Here is a 12686-nt window from a genome sequence, read left to right as displayed (position 1 = left end):
CGCCTCGTTCCCGACGGCGTTCTTCTAACCGGTTGTCGAGTCGTATGACTAGATCGATGAGCCCATCTAAATCCCGCGGTTCGTCCTTAGCCACCAGGTGCTCTTTTAGGACCAGAGACAGTCCGTTTACAAAGGCAGCGCGGAGGGCAGTGCTATTCCAGCCGGATCTCGCCGCCGCGATGCGGAAGGCGACTGCATAGGCAGCTGCGCTCCGACGTCCCTGTCGTATGGACAGTAGTGCGGTTGAAGCGGACTCTCCTCTGTTGGGATGATCGAACACCGTTCTGAGCTCCCGTACAAACCCATCGTATGAACGAAGGAGCCGTGAGTTCTGCTCCCAGAGCGCTGTAGCCCAAGCGCGTGCCTCCCCGCGAAGCAGATTTATCACATAAGCTACTTGCTAGCATCAGTCGCGTACATCACGGGACGCTGAGCGAAGACGAGCGAACACTGCATAAGAAAGTCCGCGCACGTCTCCACACAGCCTCCGTACGGTTCTGGAGGGCTTATGTATGCTTCTGGGGACGGAGGGAGGGACCGTTGAACGACCAGTGGAACGTTACTTTCGCACGCAGGGTCCTCGGGAGGGAGAGCCGCAGCGGCGCCCGAAGGGCGCGCCTCCACTTGTGCGGCGAGAGCCTCCACCCTGCGGTTTAGGAGAACGTGCTGCTCGGTCATTAAGTCGATCCGAGAGGTGAAAGCGGTGAGGATCCGCTGCAACTCACCGATTACCCCTCCCGAAGCCTCCGCCGCGCCTTGGTCTTCCATTGGCCGTTCAACAGCCGGTTGACGCCCCTCGGGATCCATGACGCTGGCCGAGATATCCTGTTGTGAAAGTGTAGGAACACGGACCCACAACAGGGGGCGCAATGAACGGACAATGGAGAGAGTAAATAACAAGATTTACTACAGAAACCAGCACGAGTAATACAACAAACACAATTTGGGGTCGAATCCGTTGGTGTCGTGTGGGCAGGCTCGAAGGTAGGAGACGTCTGTCTCAGTCGAACCGGAACCACCCAGATCTCCTCTGCCACCGAACCCTGGAAATACTGGAACCGCCAAGTCCCGAATTCCCAGGTGGCCACTGCCTCCGCTCGTCGGATCCGGTACTGCTGGCAGGAGAGAGCAACAACACACAGGAGTGGATGAACGCACCCCGTAACAGAGAGGGGAGAAGCCGCCTCCACCTCTTGGCAAGAATAGCAGGAAGGTGAGTACTTATCCCAAAATGAGGTGTTTAGTAGTCACCAGTCCTGAAAACAAGGTTTTAGTTGATAATGCAATGTGTACCTGCAGAGAATACTACCTTGGTCTTAGGCGATATCTCGGCACTGAGGTGGAGACGCCGTCCTCCTGATATGCCTTGGTGCTGAGTAGAACAGCTGTGTCTGGTGATGGGTGACAGCTGTCACCCAGGCTACTCCCATGATGCGGCAGCGCCCTCTGGTGCCTGGAGCCCGCACTCCAGGCAGGGCGCCCTCTGGTGGTGGTGGGCCAGCAGTACCTCCTCTTCAGCGGCCCACACAACACAAACATGCAAACTCCACAAAGAAACGCCATAGCTGGGAATCGATCCCATGGCCTTCTTGCTGTGAGCCAACAGTGCTAACCACTAATCCACTGTGCTGCCCAATTATGCAATTAATTACAATGTATACTGCAGGGAACAGGTCTGGGAGCATGCACTAGTACTGCACATCACCACATCCACCACACTATAGAACCAGCCTAGGTCCCAGATGGCAACCATGCAGGCAGACAACTGGAAAACGCCCACTTCTCAAAAGTAACCAGGCAGCCAACAGGAAAGGTGGGCATACCCTTGGACTTCTCCAGCCACTGAGTTCCTCAACAGTGAGGCACCTGTGTGCTCGATCGTGCCACATGACCAAAATGTTGACATTGGTCTTCCCTCAGAAATGCAAGTGATACTTCTCATTTGAATTTCCTTAAATAACCACTCATTTGGTACAATGCCGTAGTGGTACCCAGTGATCCTCAAAAGAGACCACATTCCAAAGATATCCAGATGTCCTCTTAGATCACTGGTTATCATCCAAGTCTCACAACCGTACAGAAAGACAGGAAGCAGTAGAAACCTAAAAACCACAACACATAGTGCTGATGCTCATATTATAACTTCATTAGATTCACAGTCTGCCTTTATTCACTAAAAAAAAATAAAGACGCTGGGAGAACCAATACATATATGTAGCCCCAACTCAAACAACATATATTCATACAATAAAATTTTACGTCTTACGTATATTTATTAAATGGAAATTCTGCTCAAATTTGAATTGAGTCTATCCAATGAGACATTTGTTTCAATGTTGTTCATTGTTTAATACAAATAATTATTTTTAAAATGCTGTATGTTCACTGCTTCAGCTAATAGTAAACAAGTGTCATTTCCACTTTGGTTAGGTTACCAACAAGGCTTGCAAAATATTTCATGTTGCACCTGTGTTATATTGTCTGATCTTGATTTTATTGTTTGCTGCATTGTGTGTGTAATATATTAACAAAGTAAAAAAAAAAATTAAAAAAGACTTACAAAGCAAGAGCCACATGTGATTAAAAAAAAGATAAACAGACCAGAGTTAGCTTTCAAGACTGATATAAAAAATGTGCATGTGTTACTCATTATTATAAGTCTTATCTCAACTGGTAAGCTGTTGTATAGAACACACATAATATGAAAAGGCTTTGCAAGGTAACCCATGCAAAGTCATAGAATTGTGGGAACGTGAAACTCCAACCATATTTTACACAATATGAGTCTTCATAAAAACATTAAGAATTACCCTGGAATTGCACCTGCATTAAAATGCAATCCAAACATTCTTCACCCAAAGCGTATCCCTCCAACAAATCTAAAGGAAATACATGTCTTATAGAGATAGTCTGCTAACAAACAAAGTAAACAAGACAGAAACATGATATTACATTGGTGAAAGTAATGTTATGGATAAGACGCGGATTGAGGAGCGGTCCAGTATCTGACTGAACCCAGCATGAAACAATCAGAAGCAGTTCCAAAAAGAAAACACATTTATTTTTCTCCCTTTGTGCTATACATGAAATACTAAATAATTAAAGTTCTGGTGAGGTGAAAAGGCGACGCGCTCTCTCAGCGTCTCAACAGTCGGAGTCCGAATGTTCAGGACTCAGGAGTTCTGCCAACACCCCCCCCAGGTGACTTTCCCAGACTGTACTCTGCGAAGGAGGAACAGAGATGAGATTATTCAACACTTATTACTACGAAATATTGTTTAGAGGCAAACTTATCAGCTACACATTTAGGTCTGGTTTCAAACTTAGTTCAAAGAGGCTGCTGCTCACTGCTAGTGGTGTTGTGTGGGCCGCCAGAAGAGGAGGTACTGCTGACCCACCACCAGAGGGCGCCCTGCCTGAAGTGCGGGCTTCAGGCACGAGAGGGCGCTGCCGCCACGGACACAACCGGGAGTGACAGCTGTCACACATCAACTCATGACAGCTGTCACCCATCATTTCATCACTCCATAAAAGCCGGATGTCATCTCCACCTCGCTGCCGAGATATCATCTACCTGTGAAGGTAATTCTCTGCTAAACTGAAAACATTGACTAACAGTCTGAACTTCTTTGCAGCCGTTTTCCTGTGTTTCCTTATCTGTGGGATTGGCGTTTGGTGTGATCAGCGACGGCTTCGCTTCACCCCCCAACCAGATAAGTGGTTGACAGGAGCTGCACGTGTGTGTGATTAGAGGTGGAGGTGACTTTCCACCTTCTGACTGTTTTTGTTACTGGGTGTGCACACACCCACATCTCACTGTTTGTGCTCCTCACCAGCAGTACCAGATCCGACAGTCGGGGACGGTGATCACCTGGGAATTCGGGACTTGGCGGCTCCAGTATTCTCCGGGTTCTGTGGCGGTGGAAATCGTGTGGTTCCGGCTCTTATCAGGACAGACGTCTTCTATCCTCGAACCTGCCCACACGTCACCTTGGTGTATTGACTGCTGTCAGATTCTGTGATTGTCTGTATCATCGTTGTGCACATTCACAACATTAAATTGTTACCTTTTGGCTCATCTATTGACCGTTCATTTGCGCCCCCTGTTGTGGGTCCGTGTCACTACACTTTCCCCAACAGGATATCTCGGCCAATGTCATGGATCCCGAGGGGCGTCAACCATCTCTTGGACAGCCAATGGAAGAGCAGGGTGCACAGGCGTCGGCTGTAGGCGTGATTGGTGAGTTGCAGCACATCCTCACCGCCTTTACCACTCGGATGGACCTGATGACCGAGCAAAACATCATCCTTAATCGCAGGATGGAGGCTCTCACCGCGCAGGTGGAAGCGCGCTCAGGGCGCTGCTGCAGCTCCTCCTCCTGCCGACCCGGTGCCGAATACAGACATTCCACTGGTCATTCAACGACCCCCCCCACCATCCCCTGAAGCATACATAAGCCACCCAGAGCCGTACGGAGGTTGTGTGGAGATGTGCGCGGACTTTCTTATGCAGTGTTCGCTCGTCTTTGCACAGCGTCCCGTGATGTGCGCGTCTGTCGCCAGTAAGGTGGCTTACGTGATTAATTTGCTTCGAGGTAAGGCACGCACTTGGGCTACAGCGCTTTGGGAACAAAGTTCACAGCTCCTTGCCTCTTATACTGGGTTTGTGAGGGAGCTCAGAACTGTTTTTGATCACCCCAACAGAGGCGAAACCGCGTCTACCGTGCTGCTGTCAATGAGACAGGGGCGCCGGAGCGCAGCCGAATATGCAGTTGACTTCCGCATCACGGCTGCGAGATCCGGCTGGAATATGACTGCACTCCGCGCTGCCTTCATAAACGGACTGTCGTCGGTCCTGAAGGAGCACCTGGTGGCTAAGGAGGAACCGCTGGATTTGGCTGAGCTTATCGATTTGGTTATACGACTGGACAATCGGTTAGAAGAACGCCGACGGGAGCGAGGCGAAGGGCGTGGTCAGGCACAAGCCGTCCCTCTTCCTCCCGGGTCCGAAAGAGAGCCGCTTCCCCACGCTCCACAGCCACAGCGCTCCGTGTGGCTACAGCTCCCCCTGCTGACGATGCTAGGGACACGAGCAGGGCCACATTCAGACAGAGGACGCTGATCCGCAGGGAGTGCTTTTTCTGCGGCTCGAGTGAGCATCAGCAGAGTTTCTGCCCCAAACGGTCAAAACACAAACGCCCGCCCTTAGAGACTGGGCTGAGGGGGGGTCAAAACATTCACGTGGGTCATACACATCTTTCAACATGACTCCCAGTTACAATCCTGAGCGGGGATTTAACCCTTCAAGCCCCAGCACTGGCGGACTCCGTCCATGCATTGATTACAGGGGGCTGAATGACATAACGGTTCGTAATCGATACCCTTTACCCCTGTTGGATTCAGTGTTCACGCCCCTGCATGGAGCCCAAATTTTTCCTGCACCGATTCATCTTCGTATATCTGGATGACATACTCATCTTTTCCCCGGACCCTGAGACTCATGTCCAGCATGTACGTCAGGTCCTGCAGCGGTTGTTGGAGAACCGGCTGTTTGTGAAGGGTGAGAAGTGTGAGTTTCACCGCACCTCTTTGTCCTTCCTGGGGTTCATCATCTCCTCCAACTCCGTCGCCCCTGATCCGGCCAAGGTTGCAGCGGTGAGAGATTGGCTCCAACCAACAAGCCGTAGGAAGCTGCAACAGTTCCTCGGCTTCGCAAATTTCTACAGGAGGTTCATTAAGGGGTACAGTCAGGTAGTTAGCCCCCTGACAGCCCTGACCTCTCCAAAAGTCCCCTTCACCTGGTCGGATCGGTGCGAAGTTGCGTTCAAGGAGTTGAAACGCCGGTTCTCGTCTGCACCAGTTCTGGTGCAGCCCGACCCTAGCCGCCAGTTCGTGGTTGAAGTGGACGCCTCTGACTCAGGGATAGGAGCTGTGCTATCCCAGAGCGGAGAGACCGATAAGGTTCTTCACCCGTGTGCCACTTTTCTCGCAGGTTGACCCCAGTTGAACGGAACTATGACGTCGGCAATCGAGAACTCCTTGCAGTGAAAGAGGCTCTTGAGGAGTGGAGACACCTGTTGGAGGGAGCGTCTGTGCCGTTCATGGTTTTCACTGACCATCGGAACCTGGAGTATATCAGGACCGCCAAGCGGCTGAACCCCAGGCAAGCCTGCTGGTCACTGTTCTTCAGGCGTTTTGACTTCCGAATCACCTACCACCCCGGGACCAAGAACCAGAGATCGGATGCCTTGTCCCAGGTTCATGAAGATGAGGTCAAGACTGAGCTGTCGGATCCACCGGAGCCCATCATTCCGGAGTCCACTATCGTGGCCACCCTCACCTGGGACGTGGAGAAGACCATCCGGGAGGCCCTGGCACGGAGCCCGGACCCTGGAACTGGACCAAAGAACCGTTTATACGTCCCACCAGAGGCCAGAGCTGCAGTCTTGGACTTCTGTCACGGGTCCAAGCTCTCCTGTCATCCAGGGGTGCGTAGGACCGTGGCAGTTGTCCAGCAGCGCTTCTGGTGGCCGTCCATGGAGGCCGGCGTCCATGGAGGCCGACGTCCGGGAGTATGTCCAGGCCTGCACCACCTGTGCCAGGGGCAAGGCAGACCACTCCAAGACACAAGGACTTCTGCAACCGCTTCCGGTGCCTCGTCGCCCTTGGTCTCACATTGGCCTGGACTTTGTCACGGGCCTCCCGCCGTCCCAGGGCATGACGACCATCTTCACGATAGTGGACCGTTTCTCCAAGGCGGCCCACTTCGTGGCCCTCCCAAAGCTCCCTACGGAGACAGCAGACCTCCTGGTCCACCACGTCGTACGTCTGCATGGGATACCAACTGACATTGTCTCGGACCGTGGTCGTCAGTTCTCCTCACAGGTTTGGAGGAGTTTCTGCAGAGAACTCGGGGCCAACGTGAGCCTCCCGTCCGGGTATCACCCTCAGACGAATGGACAGGCAGAGCGGGCCAACCAAGAACTTGAACAGGCCCTCCGCTGTGTTACATCCGCGCACCCGTCGGCCTGGAGTCACCATCTGGCCTGGATCGAGTATGCCCATAACAGCCAGGTGTCCTCTGCCACCGGCCTCTCCCCATTTGAGGTGTGTCTGGGGTACCAGCCCCCATTGTTCCCCATGCCGTCGGGTGTGGCGCACCACCCGTTCTGCCTTGTTGAAAGCCCGGATGAGGGCTAAGGCCCATGCAGACTGCCGGCGTTCTCCGGCCCCTGCTTACCAGCCCGGGCAGGAGGTGTGGCTTTCAACGAAGGAAATCCCCCTCCAAGTGGACTCACCCAAACTCAAGGACAGGTATATTGGTCCATTCAAGATCCTCAAAGTGAAGCTCCAGCTCCCAGCTTCACTGCGGGTCCACCCGGTTTTTCATGTTTCCTGGATCAAGCCACACCACACCTCACCCCTCTGTGCTCCCGGACTGGCGCCGCCTCCTGCCCGGATCATCGATGGGGAGCCTGCATGGATGGTTCGCAGACTCCTGGACGTCCGTCGGAAGGGCCGGGGGTTTCAGTATCTGGTGGACTGGGAGGGGTATGGACCTGAAGAACGCTCCTGGTTGAAGAGGAGCTTCATCCTGGACCCGGACCTCCTGGCCGACTTCTACCGACGTCACCCGGACAAGCCTGGTCGGGTGCCAGGAGGCGCCCGTTGAGGGGGGGTCCTGTTGTGTGGGCCGCCAGAAGAGGAGGTACTGCTGGCCCACCACCAGAGGGCGCCCTGCCTGAAGTGCGGGCTTCAGGCACGAGAGGGTGCTGCCGCCACGGACACAACCGGGAGTGACAGCTGTCACACATCAACTCATGACAGCTGTCACCCATCATTTCATCACTCCATAAAAGCCGGATGTCATCTCCACCTCGCTGCCGAGATATCATCTACCTGTGAAGGTAATTCTCTGCTAAACTGAAAACATTGACTAACAGTCTGAACTTCTTTGCAGCCGTTTTCCTGTAAGTGTTTCCTTATCTGTGGGATTGGCGTTTGGTGTGATCAGCGACAGCTTCGCTTCACCCCCCAACCAGATAAGTGGTTGACAGGAGCTGCACGTGTGTGTGATTAGAGGTGGAGGTGACTTTCCACCTTCTGACTGTTTTTGTTACTGGGTGTGCACACACCCACATCTCGCTGTTTGTGCTCCTAGCCAGCAGTACCAGATCCGACAGTCGGGGACGGTGATCACCTGGGAATTCGGGACTTGGCGGCTCCAGTATTCTCCGGGTTTTGTGGCGGTGGAAATCGTGTGGTTCCGGCTCTTATCAGGACAGACGTCTTCTATCCTCGAGCCTGCCCACACATCACCTTGGTGTATTGACTGCTGTCAGATTCTGTGATTGTCTGTATCATCGTTGTGCACATTCACAACATTAAATTGTTACCTTTTGTCTCATCTATTGACCGTTCATTTGCACCCCTTGTTGTGGGTCCGTGTCACTACACTTTCCCCAACAAGTGGAGGATCATTAATCCGCACACCACTGCCGTGAGGAGCACGCCACACAATTTCCACCAATAATTACTTATAGCTGCGTATAAACGCCAATTTACATTCACGGATAAACTTTTCAGAATATTCACCTCTGTCGTGTGCTGACAACGTTTGCTTCTCACCCTCGTCCTCCTTCACAGGCGCGATGTCAGACTCTGAAACGGCTCTCAGCGTCCCCACACGCTCGTCACAAGGTCGTATTCTCCGGCAATCTTATCCAACTCACTGCTGGTTTAAATGTAGTTCTTCATCACTACATTGGTACCAGCTGGAAGTCCTCAGATCTGCACGTGAACATCACAGGTGTCGTGGATTGTCCTGATAGAGAGCCGCACAAATACAACAGGTGCAGCCAATCATCGTAACAGAGGAGAGAGACTCTTCTGCAGCACATTTTCCTCAGAGAACAGCCCCAAATCATCTGGGAAGGAAAATAAACACAAAACAACCCAACCTTGTCCAGCCAAACCCCCCCCCCCCAACACACAACAGTACCCCCCATCAACGGGAAGCCTCCCGGCGACCACACAAACCAGACCCAAAAACAACCCCACACATCAAAGGCCAACGCAGGAGGAGGGCAGAGATCACAGCAGGCAGCAGAGCCAGGAGATGTGGTAGAAAGGCTGGCCGGCATCAAAACAAAAAAACATCCCGAAACAACCCCAAACACAAAAACAAAACACAAAAAAAGGCCCCCAGCATCCCCCCCAGAGAGTACCACAAACATACCCCAGGGAAGCACACCGGGGTAAACACAAAAGAAAAACACAATACCAAACCCAACACCCCCCCAGAGGACCATCCCATCAAACCCTGGGGAAGAACAAAAAACACACAAACCCAAAAACCCCAACAAAAACCCCCCAACACAGTAGAACACAGGTCAAAGGAAAAAACAAACAACGCCCTCCCCCAACATGTGGAGCCCGACTTCCCCCAGGGGACACCGTCATCAACTCCAGGAGCAATGACCACGGCAGGAGCCATCCAGGAATCCCCAGGCATACACGGGAGCCTTAACGTCCCCCAGAGGTCCGTCCCATCAAACCCCAGGAGACACCCCCACAACCCAGGAACCCCACCCCAGCCCAACACGGCCGGTCGGCCCCACAGTCAACCTCCCCCCCAGAGGACCGTCCCACCAAACCCCGGGGGGAAACAGGAGGAAACAAAAACCCCAAACCCTCAGGGATTTCCAAAAACCACCCCAGGAGCAAACAAAAACTACAGAAAGCCCCATTGACCTCCCCAGCACCCCGAAAGACCCTCCAGGTCCATCGGGAAACACGTCGTGGCAATCGGCACAGGACTACTAAGCCGGAGAAGCCAATAGGAAAAACGCAACCCAACTCCACCCCCAAGGGCAGGGGAAAACCGGCAAAATGGCCGGTGTCGACCCCCCGACTATACTCCAACCTACTGGGAGGGGTGGGCAGTGGAAAAGGTGTACGGCACTGATCGGCCCCACCGCTCCGACTGGAGTATATCCCCACTGCCTGACACCTCAGCAATGCCAATGGCAAACGGTCAGAGGCACGCCGAGGCTGGAGAGGAACTGGGAAACAACTAAATCTAAGAAAAGAGCCCTGGACCCCCCCAGGTGCAGAGGTCCTCATGGGAATGCCCAGCAACCAACCTGCACCACCCCACAACACCAAAGACGAACGGCCAGAAGTGTGTGAGGCTGGGGTTAGGGGACAGGGAAATAAAAACCAACAAAATAAAACGACCCATTCCGCTAACAAAAATTAAATAACTATAAACAATTAAAAAAAAACACGCTTACCTGAGTCCAAACGAACTCCGACCAGCCAGCCTGTTCACCCCACCAGAACTACCTCAAGTGCTATACACAAAACCTGGTTTACAAAAACTCCCATTTATATCCCAAAAAAATGTCCATAAAACACCTGGAGCCATATTATGATGCTGTCTCCTGACGCTCGTTTGACCGGGGCAATATGGCTGTTCTGACCCTTCCAAGTTGCATTGGCTCGTCCACTAGAGGAGCTAGAGGTCCCGTCGGAGGAGTCTCAGAGGAACGAAGAAGAGGCGGTCCGGACTTGTGTCGGGGAAAACCCAGAGACAAAACACCCCGCTCGGACACTCGCCCTCTCTCTCATCCACGCTCCCTAATCCGATCGTCTAGACGAATAACCAAGGATATTAACTCATCTAAATCCTTCGGTTCGTCACGGACGGCTAGCTCGTCTTTCAGGGAGTCATTCAACCCGTCTACAAACACCCCCCTCAAAGCAGCAGCATTCCAACCAGACTGAGCAGAAAAGACTCGAAAATCCATAGAATAATCAGCTGCGCTTCATCGCCCCTGTCGGAGGTTCAGCAATCATTGAACCACGATATTTGTTTTCATCGGATGATCAAAAACCAAACGAAGTTCACGGGAAAATTCATCAAAGGATTCTAGCAGTGATGATTTATTGCTCCACAACGCCGTGACCCATACCAGGGCATCACCTCGCAACAGATTAATAACATATGCGACTCGGCTACTCTCAGAGGAGAAAGACGCCGGTCGCTGAGCAAAAACCAAAGAACACTGCATCAAAAATGGCACACAAGCCTCCAGGAGCCGAATCTCCAGACGGCGAATTTATCTGCACCGGGCTCGATGGAACCGGAGCTGCAACCACAGGAAGCAGAACAGCCTGAGCTACAAGCTCCGTAACACGGGCGTCTGTCTGTTGAATTTGAATCGAAAGGTGCTGCACTTGCTCCCAAATCATCTCCAGGTGCTTCTGGACTTTCTCCTGAAATGGAACTGCTTCTACCGCTGGGTCCATATTGGTTTGGCCGGAGAATTCTGTTATGGATAAGACGCGGATTGAGGAGCGGTCCAGTATCTGACTGAACCCAGCATGAAATAATCGGAAGCAGTTCCAAAAAGAAAACACATTTATTTTTCTTCCTTTGTGCTATACATGAAATACTAAATAATTAAAGTTCTGGTGAGGTGAAAAGGCGGCGCGCTCTCTCAGCGTCTCAGCAGTCGGAGTCCGAACGTTCAGGACTCAGGAGTTCCGCCAACCCCCCCCCCCCCCAGGTGACTTTCCCAGACTGTACTCTGCGAAGGAGGAACAGAGATGAGATTATTCAACACTTATTACTACGAAATATTGTTTAGAGGCAAACTTATCAGCTGCACGTTTAGGTCTGGTTTCAAACTTAGTTCAAAGAGGCTGCTGCTCACAACTAGTGGAGGATCATTAATCCGCACACCACTGCCATGAGGAGCACGCCAAACAATTTCCACCAATAATTACTTATAGCTGCGTATAAACGCCAATTTACATTCACGGATAAACGTTTCAGAATATTCACCTCTGTCGTGTGCTGACAACGTTTGCCTCTCACCCTCGTCCTCCTTCACAGGCGCGATGTCAGACTCTGAAACGGCCCTCAGCGTCCCCACACGGTCGTCACAAGGTCGTATTCTCCGGCAATCTTATCCAACTCACTGCTGGTTTAAATGTAGTTCTTCATCACTACATTGGTACCAGCTGGAAGTCCTCAGATCTGCACGTGAACATCACAGATGTCGTGGATTGTCCTGATAGAGAGCCGCATGAGAATGCAACAGGTGCAGCCAATCATCGTAACAGAGGAGAGAGACTCTTCTGCAGCACATTTTCCTCAGAGAACAGCCCCAAATCATCTGGGAAGGAAAATAAACACAAAACAACCCAACCTTTTCCAGCCAAACCACCCCCAACACACAACAAGTAAACTCTAATAGCATGTAACTTTCATTTTCAAAACTATGTATTTTTGAAAAGTTTATTGTGTAAGCATTCAGAAAACCAATATTTCTTCTGTGTTTGCCCAGATACCTACACTCAACAAAAATATAAACGCAACACTTTTGGTTTTGCTCCCATTTTGTATGAGATGAACTAACTATGAAATAAGCCGTCCCCAAAGGCGGTTTCAGAGAATTTGGCAGTACATCCAACCAGCCTCACAACCGCAGACCACGTGTAACCACACCAGCCCAGGACCTCCACATCCAGCATGTTCACCTCCAAGATTGTCTGAGACCAGCCACTCGGACAGCTGCTGAAACAATCGGTTTGCATAACCAAAGAATTTCTGCACAAACTGTCAGAAACCGTCTCAGGGAAGCTCATCTGCATGCTCGTAGTCCTCATCGGGGTCT

The sequence above is a fragment of the Thalassophryne amazonica genome, chromosome 10 (genome assembly GCF_902500255.1).
Source record: "Thalassophryne amazonica chromosome 10, fThaAma1.1, whole genome shotgun sequence".
In the NCBI taxonomy this organism is placed as follows: Eukaryota; Metazoa; Chordata; class Actinopteri; order Batrachoidiformes; family Batrachoididae; genus Thalassophryne; species Thalassophryne amazonica.
This window is presented reverse-complemented; position numbering follows the sequence as displayed.